The 20785-nt window shown below is 40.6% G+C and overlaps 1 protein-coding gene across 1 annotated transcript in view; it reads right to left on the reverse strand.

Annotated features, from left to right (window-relative positions):
- Positions 1-20785, reverse strand: part of LOC136867116 (zinc finger matrin-type protein 2) — a 120045-nt gene that overhangs the window by 12596 nt on the left and 86664 nt on the right. The gene's annotated exons all lie outside the window — the stretch shown is intronic.

Below are 20785 nucleotides of genomic sequence, written 5' to 3' on the forward strand. Positions count from 1 at the left end.
CCTTTTCTCCCTTAATTGTTTTAATGTAAATATTTTTTAACTTTTTATTTCCCTATGATTGCGTCAACTGTTTCTCCAGAGCACCACTGCCGAACTCTACTATGTTAATTTTAGGCATTGGTGCTGACTTTTCATCTATAAACCTATATGTTCAACCATCACTTTTGTACAACTATATCCCATACTTAATTTTTGTAATTGTATTAATAATATGTATTAATTTGTACCGTCAACTACTAACCAGTTACCTGATTTTTTACCTTGAGGTGATATTTTGACTGATGATGCCCTCAATGAAGGGCGAAACATGTCTCAAGTGGAATCAACAATAAATTCCTAATTTATAAAATTTATATGTATTGAATAGGTGGAAAAAACTAACCTTTTAGCATCCTACATTCAGTATCTTCAATACGGATAGCAATGATTTTTATCACTTAAATGGTATGTTCCGAGCTGTCAGCGGAGAGATGGCGTGGAATGACATTAGTATACGAATAGGTTTGAATGGCGTCTATAAAAGTAGGAAAGATCACAATATGAAGATAAAGTTGGAATTCAAAAGGACAAACTGGGGCAAATATTCATTTATAGGAAGGGGAGTTAGGGATTGGAATAACTTACCAAGGGAGATGTTCAATAAATTTCCAATTTCTTTGAAATCATTTCGGAAAAGGCTAGGAAAGCAACAGATAGGGAATCTGCCACCTGGGCGACTGCCCTAAATGCAGATCAGTATTGATTGATTGATATATACACTTATACACAATAAATTAAATACAATAAAGCAAATGATAATTAATTAATACATAGTGAAATCAGATTATAGAATTGAATCAAACAATAATAATAGTTACAACAACAACAACAACAACAACAACAACAACAACAATAATTCTTGATATTATTATTAATAATAGTAATCAATATTTGAATTATTTACCCATGGGTTAAAGAATCTTGTTTCTAAGTTATATTACTTTATTACACTTGTGTCAACTTGACCCTGTAAAAGACCGTATGTATCGTTGCATTGGGTAAGGTGCTGGGTTGGACGAGGATAAGGAGATGATGGTCTGTGGCCAGTTAGCTACGTCGTACATGTTCCAGGCTTCGTAGACTACAGGTAGGGCAAAGTATGCCCCAGTGGAACAAGAACAGCATGCAATGGCATGTAAGTATGTAGCTGCACAAACTCCCCTCCTTCGAAGCAGTTTACAACACAAAGTTTATTCACTGCCTCAAGATGTATTCCAGCGACGAGTATGTGGATATGTTACTTATCTATGGAGAAGCTGGACAGAATGCATACCAGGTACAATGCCTGTACCAAGAATGCTATCCGGATAGACGACAACCGACGGGCATGACATTTCAGAGTTTGGAAAGACGCCTGCGGGATACTGCATACCTGGGAGGAACACGGCCTGTTTGAGATCATCCTGTGACGTCTCCTGACAATCAAGAGGTCGCGTTTGATGCTATCCGGCATAACTCTTACACTAGCACAAGGGGCCATTGCACAGGAGATGAACATCAGCCGAGTGCCTGTTAAGCAGAAATTGCATACCCACTGGTTTCACTCGTACCATCTGCACTTACACCAGGAGCTCCAGGGTCATGATTTCGATGCCCGGGTTGCGTTCTCTCAATGGATCCTACAGCATGTGCACACTGATCCTGCTTTTCTAGTGACCCTCTTATTTACAGACGAAGCACGATTCCACAACAATGGAACTGTTAATTGCCATAATATGCATTACTGGAGTGTGGATAATCCCCACTGATTGCAACAGCTTTTCAGGTACAGTGGGGCGTGAATGTACGGTGTGGAGTCATGGGTGATCACCTCATCGATCCCCATTTCTTTGAGAGCCACCTGACCAGACAACGTTATCTGTGGTTTCTCCAAGATGAACTACCACCGATTTAGGGACATGTGCCACTCCTTGACTGATGCAGGATGTGGTTTTTCAACATGACGGAGCTCAACCGCACGCGGCAGTGGTCGTCCGGAACCATCTCCATGCGACGTATCCTGATAAATGGATAGGAAGGGGAGGACCTGTCTCCTGGCCTGCCAGATCTTACACCCCTGGATTTTTTTTCCGTGGGGCCATGTAAAACAACTGGTGTATGCACAGGAGCCAGCCAGTCCTTGTCACCTTAGACAGCTCATTACCGAGGCATGCCGACCCGTTTCGCTGCAGATGTTGCAATGGGCCAGATGGTTCTTACAACGTCGTGTGCAGCTCTGTATCGACCATAAAGGTTGTTAGTTCAAGCAGGTGCTGCGTTAAACGACGTGGATAACTGAAATCCTGGCGACTAGAGGAGACACGCGCAAGCTTAGTGTTGCTGCAGTTTGTGTTGTTTGTGTGGTAATAATCAGAGTTGTTGCGCTTTACGGTTCTCTGCACGGGTCTATTCGAGTTAAGGAATCGGTGTGTGCAAGTGAAAAAGTGAGTTCTCCTTTTGCATGGCTACTAGCAGAGAGAAACTACTACATTCTGGTGTTCTCTCTGACTGGATGCGCCATTTTCCAGACTTATAGGCGCCTCCCTACTAGCTCTGAGCCGAACAAGCCTAGGCCTGGTCGCTCAGCGATTAGGGGCTTACTTTGCCTCCTACTAATGGCTGGACATGTCCACTTAAACCCCGGTCCCACCACTTGTGAAATGAAAAAAGACATAAACATCTATTGTCAGAATGTGCAAACCCTAAACAATAAGTTGTCTGATTGTGAACTATCCCTGCCAGACTTAAGAGAAGTTGATGTGATTGGACTTACTGAAACATGGCTCTCGTGGGCTAGTGACAGTGAACTACCACTCAGTGCTAATTACAGCATATTCCGTCGTGATCGCGCTACTCTAGGTGGTGGAGTGATGCTAGCAGTGAACAGTGCGTTACCATGTAAACGAAGGACAGATCTCGAACGGAACTGTGAGTTAGTGTGGGTGGAGCTACTCTTTCCTCGACACCCTGTACTTGTAGGATGTTACTACAGACCACCAAACAGCCCATTCTGTGACCTTGAAAAAAAAATTTTTTTTTTTTGCTAGGGGCTTTACGTCGCACCGACACAGATAGGTCTTATGGCGACGATGGGATAGGAAAGGCCTAGGAGTTGGAAGGAAGCGGCCGTGGCCTTAATTAAGGTACAGCCCCAGCATTTGCCTGGTGTGAAAATGGGAAACCACGGAAAACCATCTTCAGGGATGCCGATAGTGGGATTCGAACCTACTATCTCCCGGATGCAAGCTCACAGCCGCGCGCCTCTACGCACACGGCCAACTCGCCCGGTGACCTGACCTTGAAAAGTGCCTGGACTCAGTCATTGCAGCTCTCCCTCATGGCGAAGTAATTTTAATGTGCGACTTTAATCTGTCTATAAAGTGGTCTTCTCCAACTACCGGACAGTCAGCTAACAACTGTGACACATACTTTATAGACAGTTTTATTAATGGCCTCGGACTGAAACAGTTTAATATGTACCCAACCCGTGGACCCAACACCCTGGACTTCATACTCTCCTCATTAGAACTTAAAACAATAACCCCAGGCAGAAACCTTTTCCTGTGCGACCACCAGTCTCTCGATGCTACATTCCTCCTTCACCACCCCTCCTCAAAGCCTCACAGCAGGACATCCTACCGCCCTACCTACATCTGGCGCCGTGCCGACTGGCCTGCAATGTGTCGTGCCCTGGAATGCCTTCCCTGGAGTTTGCTCGAAATAGCTGATATCGAATCGGCTCTTGACCTGCTGTACGACTGGCTGCAAGCTGCAATTAAAGACTTTGTACCTGCACAACGGGCTACTACCAGCAAATATCAACACTGGATATCACAAGAGACCAGACTGGTACTATTTAATAAGAAGAGAACTTGGCACCTGTGGAAAGACTTCCCTAACCCACACACTCACAATACCTTAGTTAAAATCCGCCGCCACGCGAGGTTTATGGTCAGAAGAGACTACAAAACACATGTAGACACTGTCACTGAAAACGTCCGCAGCAATCCCAAGCGCTACTGGAGTCTCATCAACACACGGGGAAGGACGGAGTGGATTCCTGTCAGCGTGAACCACAACGATGCAACAGCAGACGGCGCTGATCACAATGAACTGTTCAACAGGTATTTCTTCTCCAACTTCTCCCCTCCCTTACAAAACCAACCGCTCCCTCCCGTTGGTACAGCTTCAAACAGAACCCTATCAAGCATAACTACCACACCAAGTGAAGTACATAACCTTCTTCAAACTCTTCGTACCAACAAAGCTACCGGTGCCGACACTATAGGTCCTCTTTTCCTAAAAAATACTGCCAGCACTCTTTGCGTCCCTCTCTCTAAATTATTTAACAGATGTTTTGCTGCGGGCTATTTTCCTATTACCTGGAAACAGGCAAATATTGTTCCACTTCTCAAATCAGGCAACAAATTTAATGTTTCATCTTACCGACCAATTTCTATTCTCCCCACACTATCCTTTATCTTTGAAAAAATTATACACCAGCGTCTCCTCGCATTCACTTTGCCGTATATCTCAACCATGCAGCATGGTTTTCTACCAGGTGGCTCTTGTCTAACAAACCTGGCCACTCTGCATAGCTTTGCATCACACGCCACTGCAGCTAAATCACAGCTGGATATCTGCTACATAGACATTTCGAAAGCTTACTCTGTTGCTTCATAAAATCTCCGAACGATTTAATATACATGGCAGTCTTCTGACCCTTCTTGCTGGCTTCCTACATAACCGTTGGCAGAGAGTGGTAATATCAGGCACTTCATCCTCAAGGTTACCAGTCACCCCCGGTGTCCCACAAGGCAGTACTCTTGGCCCCTTGCTGTTTTCTTTGTTTATGGACGATCTGCCGTCCGAACTCAATGAAACAGCGAATACCCTACTCTTTGCTGATGACTGCAAGATATTTAGAGAAATCAGGAATCCAGCAGATGCAGCTCTGCTACAGTCCTCACTTAATACCCTCTCGAACTGGTGCCGTACTTGGAAACTTATACTCAATCCACAAAAATGCAGCCACATGACCATAACACTACGTAAATCTCCTCTACCGACATCATATTACCTACTCGACAAGCCAATCACCGTGGTTATGCAACAGCATGACCTAGGTGTAATATTCGATACAAAACTACAATTTAAGACCCACATAGAAACATATACAACCTAGGCTATGAAATTACTAGGCATTCTCTATCGCTTCACAGAAATTTCTGACCCCATTGCTCTTCGTCACTTCTTCCTCGTGATCATTCAACCTCTCTTAAACTACTGCTCTCCGATTTGGACAACAGCCTCCCCCTCCAATACTAAGCAGTTAGACAGAGCAGTGTCCTTCTTTGCTGCAATTGTAAGGAACAGAAACCCCAAGCTCAGAAATCTGTCTACGCAGCAGGTATTAATGGCAATTAATATGTCACCGCTGCACATCAGGCGACAGGTAGCTGACCTGAGTTTCCTTCACGGGATCTTAAATGGGCATTACCGCTCGGAACATCTTGTCTCACTCTTCTCTCTCCGTGTTCCTTCCCGCTCCACCAGAACCAAAGACTTTCTCCACATTCCCCACACTCAGCACTCAATACTTCAACGATCTTTCCTAATCCGCCTCCCAACACTCTTTAACAATATTAATACGAGACAAGAGCTTGATATAACATCAAATAAAAGTGTATTCGAGAGGTGTGTAAATAGTATGTTAAAGATAAGTTGATGTGAAGGGATTATACCGCCATCTTGACCCACGACGACTTGGCTATGAACATGGACATTCTCATGGTTTTCGATTTGGACAGTTATTAGTAGGCTGTGTACCTAATATTGTTATATTTTGTTATGTTTGTTATATTTTATTAGGAAAGTTTACGTTTGTTAAATAGTCTGTTGACAGTGCAAGAGAAATTTGCTCAGTGTAGCTGTATCTTGTGCTTCGTGAATAAATAAATAAATAAATGTTTCCTAGCCTCTATCAACCCAGCTCCATACCAATGGCCCTTTTCAATGCCAAATAAACAAATCAGTCTGTGAAAAATACTGGTAGTAGGTATACTACCTTGCCACATCGCAGGCAACTGGCTTAAAAAAATACTTGCATGGGACTTGAGGACAGTGAATCCCAACGTTGCATTAGAAAGGATTTTTGAAATAATTCCGGCAAGCTCTCACATGGCTATGCGTGTGGCATGAACCGGGGTCCACTGCATAAAGAGAAGAAATTTACGGAGTGTATTCCGGATATTGTCAATAACGAGTCTGAAGAAACGGTTCCAGAACAGAGAGAGATTATGCTTTTTATTATGTGTTATTGAGAGGCCAAAAGCACCTGCAGTCTGTCCCAGTTGAAGGGATGAAATTTCATTCAGCTGAGAGTTGCCTTGGACTGTTAGTTAGAGAGGGGACCCATTTGCCATGTGAGGAAAACCAGAAGGGAGCCTTGGCCGTGTAGCTACGTGTATTTGCAGACAGACATATGTTCTTGATTGAAACAGCGAGGGTAAGACGACCCCGAGATGCGATTACATCACCAAGCCTGCAGGACCAGTGTATTTCTTTTCATGTGTTTATTTCAGATCCTGTGGAATATTTGTGATTTGTTTATTATTGTTCTTTATTGTGTCTCTGTCATTTGATGGTAAACTGCTAGAGGGGAAGCACGTATGCATTTTAGGGCTTGCGAGTTCTATCCTCGTGTTTCATTATGAGCTCGGGCTCCTATTAGCTTCAGTGTCTTTTTGGGGTATAAAAAAAGTCCTATATAAGCATTTGTGTGGATTTTGTACCCCAGATTTATGAGAATAACTTTAATCTTAGTTTCTTATATATGCAAAGTGTTCTGTTGTTTATCTTGTGTACCCAGACGTGTAAGTACAACACAAATAGTCGAGTCTGTTCAAACTTATTTAAATGTACAGTGTAGTGTTTGTGTAATGCCCCCACGGATTCCAAGATAATTGATTTTTGACTTGTTGCCACTTGATGGCTATCAACGATTACTGTAATATATTTTGTATCGAGTTAACTAAGGAATTTTTTTTTTAAATACAATTTTTATGTTTTAGCACATTAAAATTTTGTTCTAAGTAATATTTTAATCCTCATTCACTCACACAAAGCAATTCCTGTCCTACTTGTCCGACTTACATCTTTAAGATTTTATTTTGTGATATTTTGGAGACCAAATTACGGACATTTCAAAGGCAATGACCTCGATAATGTTGTGAGATGGACAGTAGGCAATGGTATGATGATAAATGGGATTAAAAGTCAGGTTGTGAGTTTCACAAACAGGAAAAGTCCTCTGAGTTTTAATTACTGCGTTGATGGGGGTGAAAGTTCCTTTTGGGGATCATTGTAAGTATCTGGATGTTAATATAAGGAAAAATCTTCACTGGGGTAATCACATAAATGGGATTGTAAATAAAGGATACAGCTCTCTGCACATGGTTATGAGGGTGTTTAGAGGTTGTAGTAAGGATGTAAAGGAGAGGGCTTATAAGTCTCTGGTAAGACCCCAACTAGAGTATGGTTCCAGTGGATTCAAGAACTGGAAAAAATCCAAAGAAAACCAGCTCGATTTGTTCTGGGTAATTTCCGACAAAAGAGTAGCGTTACAAAAATGTTGCAAAGTTTGGGCTGGGAAGAACTGGGAGAAAGGAGACGAGCTGCTCGACTGAGTGGTATGTATATAACAAATACTATTATAATATTTGTAGATCCTCCTGTTCAATACAATTCCAGTATTTCATGTGGTTAAAATTTATACATAATATATAAAAGTCATAGGTACATGTTTCACCCTTTTTTTTAGGGGGATCATCAGCCTATATCAATCTTAAAAATTAATGGATATGGGATCTTTCTAATCTTATAAACTATAAAGTACAATGCTCGACAATGATATCATAAAATGTTGTACTATAACATCTAAAATAGGGATATTGCACAGAAAGTATGTTAAAAATACTGTGAATTAACAGTTTTTGAAGATTATAATGTGGTTAATCATGAATATTTGAGCGTTTAAAACCAAAATGGATCCTCTTCTTATACATAATTAGGACTGTGACGGCCTTGAGTGTAAAAGCACAATCATCCAAGGGGGATGTTTGCTCCATTCCTATAGCATGAGTTCATACATACATACATACATACATACATACATACATACATACATACATACATACATACATACATACATACATACATACATACATACATACATACATTATCATTATAGACTGTTATGCCTTTCAGTGTTCAGTCTACAAGCCTCCGTGAATTTACTAAATGTCGCCAAAATCCTCGATTTGCAACTAGTGTTGTGGCCTCATTTAGTTCTATACCTCTTAAATCGTTAGAAACCCGAGTCTACCCATCGTCGTCTTGGTCTCCCTCTACTTCTCTTACCCTCCATAGCAGACTCCATTATTCTCCTAGGTAACCTATCATCCTCCATTCGCCTCACATGACCCTGCCACCGAAACCGGTTTATGCGTACAGCTTCATCCATCGAGTTCATTCCTAAATTAGCCTTTATCTCCTCATTCCGAGTACCCTCCAGCCTTTGTTCCCACCTGTTTGTACCAGCAATCATTCTTGCTACTTTCATGTCTGTTACTTCTAACTTATGAATATGATATACTGAGTCCACCCAGCTTTCGCTCCCGTAAAGCAAAGTTGGTCTGAAAACAGACCGATGTAATGATAGTTTCGTCTGGGAGCTGACTTCCTTCTTACAGAATACTGCTGATCGCAACTGCGAGCTCACTGCATTAGCTTTACTACATCTTGATTCAATCTCACTTACTATATTACCATCCTGGGAGAACATACAACCTAAATACTTGAAATTATCAACCTGTTCTAGCTTTGTATCACCAATCTGATATTCAATTCTGTTGAATTTCTTACCTACTGACATCAATTTAGTCTTCGAGAGGCTAATTTTCATACCATACTCATCGCACCTATTTACAAGTTCCAGGATATTAGACTGCAGGCTTTCGGCACAATCTGCCATTACGACCAAGTCGTCAGCATAGGCCAAACTGCTTACTACATTTCCACCTAAGTGAATCCCTCCCTACCATTTTATACCCTTCAGCAGATGATCCATGTAAACTACGAACAGCAAAGGTGAAAGATTACAGCCTTGTCTAACCCCTGTAAGTACCCTGAACCAAGAACTCATTCTACCATCAATTCTCACTGAAGCCCAATTGTCAACATAAATGCCTTTGATTGATTTTAATAATCTACCTTTAATTCCATAGTCCCCCAGTATAGTGAATATCTTTTCCCTCGATACCCTGTCATATGCTTTCTCTAGATCTACGAAACATAAACACAACTGCCTATTCCTCTCATAGCATTTTTCAATTACGTGGTGCATACTGAAAATCTGATCCTGACAGCCCGTCTGTGGTCTGAAACCACACTGGGTTTCATCCAACTTCCTCTCAACGACCAATTGCAGCCTCCATTCCAAGATGCCAGTGAATACTTTGCCTGGTAGACTAATCAATGAGATACCTCGATAGTTGTTGCAATCCTTCCTGTTCCCTTGCTTATAGATAGGTGCAATTACTGCTTTTGTCCAATCTGAAGGTACCTTACAAACACTCCATGCTGATTTTACTACTCTATGAAGCCATTTCATCCCTGCCTTCCCATTATACTTCACCATTTCAGGTCTCATTTCATCCATTCCTGCTGCCTTATGACAATGGAGGTTTTTTACCATCCTTTCCACTTCCTCAAGCATAATTTCACCAACATCATTTTCCTCCTCCCCATGAGCTTGGCTGTTTGCAACACCATTATAGGTGGGCCGGCGTAAGGTTGCACATGACAGCTGCGCAATGGCACACGAAGCGATGTTGCCGCCATAACAAAAGCTGATTGCATGACACGTGAGTTTTTAAAAACATGGGAGAAACGTTTTTAATATCATCGCGATGATGCACAATACAAATGAAATCGGCCGACAAAAATCGAACTTTCAACTCACCGATTATTCATCACACAAAATGATACGAGATAAATATACTACAAAGTTCCCATTAACGCGATGTTAGAAAATACGGAAGAAATCGGTCGACAAGAATCTCACTTTAAATACACCAATAAATGTTAGAATAATATACACCGGTGCTAATACAAAATGTTTCAAGTAAAATCTATAAAATTGACGAAAATTCAGAAGGCTTATTTTCATACCAGATAACTTTTTTTTTTTTTTTTTTTTTGCTACGGGCTTTACGTCGCACCGACACAGATAGGTCTTATGGCGACGATGGGATAGGAAAGGGCTAGGAGTTGGAAGGAAGCGGCCGTGGCCTTAATTAAGGTACAGCCCCAGCATTTGCCTGGTGTGAAAATGGGAAACCACGGAAAACCATCTTCAGGGCTGCCGATAGTGGGATTCGAACCTACTATCTCCCGGATACAAGCTCACAGCCGCACGCCTCTACGCGCACGGCCAACTCGCCCGGTATACCAGATAACCTCCAGATCACTGCCATCACTACCGTCGCCTTCGTTGTCATTGTCATCGTCGTCTAGGCAGATCATCAAGTCCTGACAGTCACTGATGATGCCATGTATTACAATTGCCGAGTTAATGAATGCTGCGACATGGCTAACTTTTTCCTCCACAAAGCCGCATCCATTCGAGTAATACTCTCCCGGAACAGACCTTCCACTTCAGTAACTGTGAAGGACTTGTTATTAATGCGTACGTAATGTTTTACTTCACCCCATACCGTACCAACTCAATGAGGTTAAAGTGACAGTAGTACGGCGGCAACCTAATAACCTCGTGGCCTTGTTCCTTCGCTACCTTGTCGACTAATTTAGTCATACACATATGCACTGGGATATTTATTTACTGCAGCCATTCCACTAACAGTTCTTTACGGGCGCTCGAAGTAGGGGTCTTGTCCATTATTATGGAATGATAAAGTGCACTGTCCATAACAATGACAGAAGGGACTTTGAGTTGTAATAATCGTACTCGTGTCTTTGTATTGCATCAGCTTGGAAAGAATTAATTCCTGTTACAGGAGATTTGTCCCTTTCCCGGAGTGCTGTGAAAAAAGTCCCTACTATCAGCCCCGTTTCCGCTACTGCTATGTACCCCAGTCCCTTTTTCCTTCTGTTCCTGGAGGCGAACACCTCTCTAAACAACAGAACGCTTTGAAAATGCGTTCCACAACATGATCTGCAGGAACAGAGAGACGGCTATACAAGCTTACGAATTTCCTCCCCCTCTCGTAAAACTCACGAATTCTCCGCACTAATTCTAATGCCTGACTATTAAGGGACACTCCACTTCGCGTTTAATGACTATGTTGTCATTTCCAAGACATCGCACTGTATTCGTTAAAATAAATATTCACAATTATCTCACAATCAAAACAAAACTTTCATAAACGCGCGAATCACACCCGACCACGTGCTAGCGGCGACAGACAAAACGGCAACACTTAAATACAGTAGTCAAGCTACTTATATATGGCACCACTATACCACCCATATTGCCAAAAACAATCAACTGAAAATAGTTCGTTTTTATTTTGTGGCTCGCATAAACCTTATAATTTTTTAAAATGCTCATATTTGTGAAAGCAAATAAAAATGTATAATCACTATGCGGAATTAAATACGAATTAACGTGAATAAAATGTGGAAATGTGTCTGACATTAAAAGTAGTGGTGATTGGTGATTCTGACTGACGGGTGACGTTCTTCACTTGATTTTTGTAGTGATGCCAACATGACTTACTACTATCAAGTGCAACCTTGTGCCGGCCCACCTTTAGAATGATTTACTTTTACATTGAGAAGATGTTCAAAATATTCCCTCCATCTCTCCAGTGATTCCCTGGGATCTATTATGAGTTCACCAGAATTACTCAAAACACTGTTCATTTTCTTTTCCCCTCCCTTCCTAAGATTCTTTATTACTGTCCAGAAAGGTTTCCCTGCTGCTTGACCTAGCCTTTCCAGGTTATTACCAAAATCTTCCCATGACTTCATGACTTCTTTTTGGATTCAACAACTATTTGTTTTGCTCTGTTTCTTTCATCTACGTACAAATCCCTGTCTGCCTCGGCCCTTGTTTGGAGCCATTTCTGATAAGCCTTCTTTTTACGTTTACAGACTGCTCTCACTTCATCATTCCACCAAGATGTTCACTTTTTCCTATCTTTACACACAGTTGTTCCTAGGCATTCCCTTGCTGTTTCTACTACAGCATCCCTGTATGCCACCCATTCACTTTCTATATCCTGAACCTGCTTACTGTCTACTGTTTGAAACTTCTCACTAATCATATCCATGTACTACTGTCTAATTTCCTCATCCTGGAGATTTTTTTCTACCCTTATTCGTTTGCAAACAGATTTCACTTTCTCTACCTTAGGCCTAGAGATACTTAGTTCACTACAGATCAGATGGTGGTCTGTATCATCGAAAAATCCCCGGAAAACTCGTACATTCCTAACAGATTTCCTGAATTCAAAGTCTGTTAAGATATAGTCTATTATGGATCTGGTACCCCTAGCCTCCCATGTGTAGCAGTGAATAGCCTTATGCTTGAAGAATGTATTCATAACAGCTAAACCCATACTAGCACAGAAGTCCAGCAAACGCTTCCCATTCCCATTAGCTTCCATATCTTCCCCACATTTACCGATCACCCTTTCGTTTCCTTCAGTTCCATTCCCAACTCTCGCATTGAAATCGCCCATTAACACTATTCTATCCTTGCTGTTGACCCTGTCCACGATGTCACTCAATGCTTCATAAAACTTGTCAACTTCATCCTCATCTGCACCCTCACATGGTGAATACACGGACACAATTCTTGTCCTAATTCCTCCAACTGACAAATCTACCCACATCATTCGCTCATTTATGTGCCTAACAGAAACTATGTTGCGTGCAATGGTATTCCTGATAAAGAGCCCTACCCCAGACTCTGCCCTTCCCTTTCTAACACCCGTCAAGTACACTTTATAATCTCCTATCTCTTCCTCATTATCTCCCATTACCAGAATATCACTTACTCCTAGCACATCCAGATGCATCCTCTTTGCTGACTCAACCAGTTCTACCTTCTTTCTTCCATAAGCCCCATTAATATTGATAGCTCCCCATCGAATTCCATTTCGTTCGCCAAGTTGTTTCCAAGGAGTCCCTCGCCTGTCATATGGGAGTGGGATTCCATTACTCCCATATGTCCGAGGCTTGCTTAAAATGTTCTGAGCTCAGTAAATTCATGAAGCAGGATGCTACTCTACTTGCACATAGTCCAAGTGAGGATCTCTCAGTTCAAGATAATAAAATCAATGTCAGTTATTTAAAATAGAAGTGTGAACGTATCAAATGTGTTTAAATATGTATGGTCGATTTGTCAGAAAGTCGTAGAAAAGAAGATGGAACTTCTTGTGGAGACGTTGCTAATGATAAAATGTTGTGTTAAAACTAGCTGATGTCAGTGTTTAGTTATGTTAGTACAGTAATCAATTGGATCCAAAAGATGGTCAAGTGGTATGTTGAGTGGTATGTTCCGAGCTGTCAGCGGAGAAATGGCGTGGAATGACATTAGTAGACGAATAAGTTTGAGTGGCGTCTTTAAAAGTAGGAAAGATCACAATATGAAGACAAAGTTGGAATACAAGAGGACTTAATTGGGGCATTCATTTATAGGAAAGGGAGTTAGGGATTGGAATAGCTTACCAAGGGAGATGTTCAATAAATTTCCAATGTCACTGAAATCATTTAAGAAAAGGCTAGGAAAACAACAGATAGGGAATCTGCAACCTGGGCGACTGCCCTAAATGTAAATCAGTATTGAGTGGCTGATTGATTGATCGATTGATGGTGATGCCGCTGAACTACCCAGGTCAAGAGAGGACAGGAAATATTGGTATATTGTGGCCTTTTTTTTTCCTGTGATGTCCCACCTTTTGTATTGTTATTTGTTTGTTTACTGACTTAGTAAGTACACCATCTATATAAAATAAGAGCTTAGTCTGTACATTGCTCAGAATTTAAAAGGAATGGTATTTCTGTAATAATTACAGTATGTCCACAGTAACAAGGAAATGCACTTTTTAATTTTTCCGTTATTTCTGTCTGTATGTATGTATGTACTACGTATGTATGTACTACGTATGTATGTACGCGCATCACGATAAAATGTCTGAAGAGAATTGAATGAAAATTGGTATGTAAAGTTGAGGAATGAGGCACTACAATCTAGGCCATAAATAATTTTATTCACGCTGAGTGAAATGGTAGTGTAAGGGAAGGCATAAAATTTAATTCTCAAATATTAATGTTATTAGTGGTCCTCTCAATACATACTACATAACTAAAGTTATAAAGAATTAAATTTCTGATCATTTATGTCTCATACATTTTTACCATTTCAGCTATGATGACAGAGATATTCATGAATTTCGATTTTTGTTGCAAAGTTCACATCAGTGCCAAGACCACGAGAAAATGGGTGAATAGAATTGAATGAAAATTGGTATGTAAGGTCTGGGAATAAGGCACTACAGTCTAGGATATACGTAGGTGGTTTGAAAAGTTCTCGGAATGTATTAGAATTAAGTATCTTACCTCGGTGGAACTGCTTTTATTTTTCAACATAGTCTCCCTGTAGACTAACGCATTTGGTCCAGCGATGTTCCAATGCCTTGATCCCATCTCGAAAATGAGATTCCTCCAGGCCTGCAAAATACCTCTCCAATTCGGCTGTCAGTTCTTCCCTTGTAGAAAATCTCCGTCCACTGAGGAAAATTTTCAGCTTGGGGAATAGATGAAAGTCTGATGGTGCCAAATCAGGTGAATAAGGTGGATGTGGCAACAATTCGTACCCCAGTTCATGAAGTTTTGCCATGGCAATAACACTTGTGTGGGGCGGAGCATTGTCCTGATGAAAGATGACCTTTTTCCTTGCCAAACCAGGCCTTGTTTCACGTATCTTTTCCTGTAGTTGGTCTAGGAGGTTTGCATAGTATTGACCCGTAATTTTTTGGCCAGTAGGAAGATAATCTATCAGCAGAATGCCTTTTGCATCCCAGAAAACTGAGGCCATGACCTTTCCGGCTGAACGCACTGCCTTTGCTTTCTTTGGTGGTGGTGAAAAAGCATGTTTCCACTGCTTTGACTGCTGTTTTGTCTAGGGGTATAGTAGTGGACCCAAGTTTTTTATCTGTAGTCACAAACCAGCGCAAAAAATCTTGTTGGTTGCACTGAAAACAGGCCAGACTTTGTTCGGACATTTCCAATCTGGTGCGTTTATTGTCCAATGTCAAGAGCCGCAGTACCCATCTTGCGGATAATTTTTTCATACCCAATTCTTCGGTTAAAATATAATATACCCATTCAGAAGACATTCCTACAGCTTCAGCAATCTCCCGCACTTTCAGTCGACGATCCCCCATGACCATTTTATGTACTTTTGCGATAAATTCTGGGGTCGTCCACTACAAGCTCTCCCGACCAAATTTAAACTCGCTGGTCCACTTGGCAACAGTTGAAATTGAAGGAGCAGAGTCCCCCAGTGTGTTCTGAAAGTTGGCATGAATTTCCTTTGCTTTCATACCTTTCTTTACAAAGTATTTAATCACTGCTCGAATCTAGTTTTTTCCATTGCCACAAATCACTATGCGGGAACAACAACAAAGAGTCGTCACTACCACACTCCTGCAGCTAGAGCACTGACGCGCCACGTGTTCACTCACAAAGGATGTGCGATTATTGCGTGGGAACCTCGTTGCTCTAGCACTGACATCTAGTGGTGATTCCGAGAACTTTTCAAACCATCCTCGTAAATCATTTCTCAACTATGTTAACACATACAAAGTAGCTAATTTTTTATGAAACAATGTTTAAAACTAGCCTTTAGAACGAACAATACATTACAAAGACACAGCAGCAAGTGCAACCTAAACAAAAAAGACCCTTTCTCAAAGTCAGGAGTATATGAACTCAAGTGCCAAGAACCTAACTGCATTGCCACATATATAGGTCAAATGAAACGTAATTTCCACACAAGATACAAAGAACACAAAAACGCGATCAGATATAATTGGCATTCAGCCTTCGGGGAGCACATATACGACTCTTCACGCCATTTGACAGACATCAACACTGATCTAAAAATTTTACACATCGAAAATAAAAGTACATCTTTGAATATAAAGGAAGCAATAGAAATTTACATTGCAAGAAATGCGAATGCAACTAACCTAAATAACCATTCACTCTTAAAAAATTCCCCTCTCTTTGCTTTACACACACAACATCTGGACAACACTTACTCATTAAATTAACTTTTCTCATAATAATATTTAACAGTCTCTATTTCAATTCCTTACTTTATTCACCTAAATCATTAATTTGCATTCATCCATATTACATAAAAGTGCATTTTAACATGAAGTAGGTCAATAACCTTCTCTCCCCTCTCCAGTGTTGATAGAAGGTTCCACATCACTCCACTTGCTCCGCCCTACTTCCCGCTCCCCTCTCCATGGTACAGTATACTAGATTTTGACATCCAATAGAAGAGATCCACAACGTTCCACAAGGCCCCTCCCATGCTTTTCCTCCCCTCTCCGTGAGCAGTATGCTTTACCCAAAAACTTTCCATGACCACGGTCCTGAAATAGTGTTTGGTGACAACGGACTTAGCATCGGCAGTCTAGATAAGTACATAAGTTTAAGTTTTTAATTACAGTGAAACTCTGTTAAGAAGTCTTTCAAGGGACTGCAAAAAAGAAACTTCTTAAGCAAGAAACTACTTAAAAGGGGTAATGCCCAAATACTTATTCTGCACTTTGAAATACATGTGAAACACACAGCCAAAAGATTTCCTTGTTTGTGAACAATACCAAAATAGGCTGATATATAAGAGCTGCTAACAGAAAGCCACAATATAAAAATTCGATTACCATGACAATATTTTTAGAGATAAAGAAAAATAATTGAACATATCGTATAATAAATATATTTTACTTAATTTTACCCCATGGCAAGATTCTCTCTTCAAAACTAGAGACATATCCAGAATAGGCTGGTAAAAAAGTGCGAATTCATTGAGATTAAAAACGTTGCAAAATTTGCTTATTTTAGCAGGCAGAATCATTTCCTTCCACGCTTCCCTTTCCTCCGCACACACACTCTCTGCTTCGGAACAAATTGTTTTGTAAACGATGCCGGCTCGATTTTTAAAGCGGTCCAGCAACTCGTTCGACGCGGTAAAAGGTACCCTTAATTTGCATGCAATTTTTCGGCTTTCTCCTTCACATTAGTCCCACTGAAAGGTATGTTTAAACTTCGCTGCTGTTTAAACCATATTAGCAAAGCTTGTTCTATTTCATCGTACTTTTCAGATTTAACTTCCTTGCAAATTGCTAAAGGATTCCCTGCAGAAGCAAAGATCTCTTCTTTCTTTGCTATAATGCCTTTTAATGTAGACGGCGGCATCTTCAGCTCCTTTTCCAAAGCAACACGGGAAAGTGTAGATGACCCCACTTTCCTTATAATCTCCACTTTGTCTTTTATTGTTAATGCCTTTCGCTTCATCTCTTTCCTCTGAGTTCCACTCATTTTCACTTAAAACCGTTTGTACGTTGATATTACAAGTACAACTAACTTCGCGACTCCTCTTCATACTAATTACGACGCTACACTATGCTTGGCAATCCGTAGCTTAGGCTTACAAGGCGTGTACTACAGTTTGTTAGCATGTGCTTTCTATCTTCCTCACACCCGCGACACTGGCTTCAAGGATAACGGCAGCAAATGGGAAATATGGCAACTTATTCTTAGAGATTCTTAGAACCTATGCCTAAATCACCCCTGCATTCCTACTGGTTGTCACGGCAACGGGCGTAGTTTCTGGCTGTTTCGCAAGTACCGCATGGCCAAGCCAGTATTGAGTTTATTTTCCTGCTTCAATCCTCTTCATGCTATAGGTAATGAAGAAAAGAAACACAGGTTCAAAGTTGCAGAAATGAGTGCATGGAAAAGTATCTGGGGTGTTACGTGGGAGTGATAAAGGTGCAATAGCAACGCTAGCACATCTAAATGTAAACAGTTTCTTTCCCCGTGAGAATTTTATTTCGTGTCTCCTCATCCTTGTGCTACGTTCTAATAATGCGAAGTAATAATTACGAGTGACACGATAATACAATGTTTAGCTCGTATAAAGGTAAAATTAAAAATAACTTTCAATTTTATGCCAAAATGTGGTATTGCAATGCCTGTGTGTGCCTCCCACCAACACCCAGTTGGCTATCAACATTCGTTCAACTTCGTAGACGATCGGGATCTTTCGGCCGGCTGTTTGGCGGCATGTATATCACCTGGCTTCTGGCAAGTCGGCTGTTTCCTGCTTGGAGTCGGGAAGTTGTTTTTGTTCACCTCACTAATAATGGACACGGAAAATCTTGTCAGTTTAGTTCAAAAACGCAATTTCCTCTACGACAAGACCCATAAGTATTATTGCAACAACGTAAGAGAGAATGCCTGGAAGGAAATAAGCAAGGAAATGAAAAATCAAACAGGTTAGAATATTCAATTTTGTGGTAGATTAACAGTCATGTTGTGGACAAATACACTTTACGGTTTTTAATTAAGGTTTAGGCCACCTCGATTAATGACTTCGCCCTGTCGCGGCCCGCAAATTACTGCATTAAAGTTTTATCAAACCATCCATTGCGTGCTTTATGTTTCCCACGTAGAATCCTGTTTGATTCTATTCTGCTAAATGGAACGGTGGAGTGAAAATTTCGACTGATGGGTTCGATTCGATTCCACAAGGTGAGAGTGAGCATCTGATGTCCGTATTGTCATAGCATGACGTCGTATGGCCTTGGAAAGCCCGCACAGGTTGTGTGACACCAGAGACACACCAAGAGCGCGCGAACGGTCCAACACAGGGTGCAACTTGCGTGGAGACTGGAGGGTTCTAACCATGGGCTGCTTTGAGCGGACGTTTTTTATCTCAAGGGGCTCTAAAATCTGAACTGTTTAACTAGGAAATATATTTACAACAGAACACTTTAAACGGGAAAAATATACATATATCTTAATGCAACTGATCAAGGGACCAAGAATATTGCACTTCTTAGGCAGGAAAACTTCTTATTCGGGAACTTCTTAACCGAGTTTCACTGTATATTAATACATGTAAATTTACTTTTTGTCATTACTGGTTCATGTTATCACTATACTCTGTATCATTGACAAGTTTATGCAACATAAACAATACTGTACATATATAAGCATGTTTTAAGTGATTTGATAGAATCTGAGGATGTTCTTGTAGAATGAAACATGCCGTTCTTTGTACAATAGTGTGTATTTTACAGGTATGTTTATAGTGTTATAATTTATATGGTAATTGCTGTGTGTTTGACAGACTAGAAAGTTTTTGTTACATTAAACTAAGTTACAAGTCGTCCATTTCATGACCGTATCGATGAGTATTATCAAGAAGTTAATATAAAGAACCACCTAATCGATACTTTATTTTTTGCCTCAGGCAAAATTTAATATATATTAACACTTACAGAACATGTTTCGACCACTTAGTGGTCATCTTCAGCTGTATAAAGAAAAAACTAAGATGAAAAAACATTAGGATAATAAGCACAAGTGATACTCTTAGGTTATAATGAAAAAAATTGCTGTGTTGACTGTTTGATAAAAGTTCTTTGGTGACTCCTTTGTTATTAAATGGCAGTCACCTGATCAGGACATCTTGCCTCTCGTTCTTATTTGGAAAAGATGTTTATTCTGCGCTGTCCAGAAGGTCTGTCTTTGTGCGCGATCTAGTGTAGTAGCGATGTGACACAGTCTGACAGTTCGTGCAATACTCTGGAGAGAAGGGAAGTAGAGTTCTGTCGTCATCTAATATATCAAGTGAGGGAGGAGGAAGATTAGGCTGTGCTTCTGCGATGTCGTGTTTGATTATATCTCTTGTCCGTCTTGTCTGTTTCCTGTCTAACCATTCCAAGTATTTACTGATATGCTCGTATAAGATGTTTTTTTGCTCGTTTTCGTTAAGATTCTGTTCAACGTTTTCTAATTTATCAAGAACGATGTGGATGTTTTCCAGTAAATACTTGGAATGGTTAGACAGGAAACAGACAAGATGGACAAGAGATATAATCAAACACGACATCGCAGAAGCACAGCCTAATCTTCCTCCTCCCGCACTTGATATATTAGATGACGAAAGAACTCGACTTCCCTTCTCTCCAGAGTATTGCACGAACTGTCAGACTGTGTCACATCGCTACTACACTAGATCGCACTCAAACACAGACCTTCTGGACAGCGCAGAATAAACATCTTTTCCAAATAAGAACGAGAGGCAAGATGTCCAGATCAGGTGACCGCCATTTTATAACAAAGGAGTCACCAAAGAACTTTTACCAAACAGTCAGCACAGCAATTTTTTTCATTATAACCTAAGAGTATCACTTGTGCTTATTATCCTAATGTTTTTCATCTTAGTTTTTTCTTTATACAGCTGAAGATGACCACTAAGTGGTCGAAACATGTTCTGTAAGTGTTAATATATATTCAATTTTGCCTGAGGCAAAAAATGAAGTATCGATTAGGTGGTTCTTTATATTAACTTCTTGACATTTAACTAAATCGACAATGACAAATATGGCTTCATTCTTAACAAATAAAGCCTGTACATAACTATGTAAAT

Source organism: Anabrus simplex, chromosome 3 (assembly GCF_040414725.1).
Source record: "Anabrus simplex isolate iqAnaSimp1 chromosome 3, ASM4041472v1, whole genome shotgun sequence".
NCBI classification, from domain to species: Eukaryota; Metazoa; Arthropoda; class Insecta; order Orthoptera; family Tettigoniidae; genus Anabrus; species Anabrus simplex.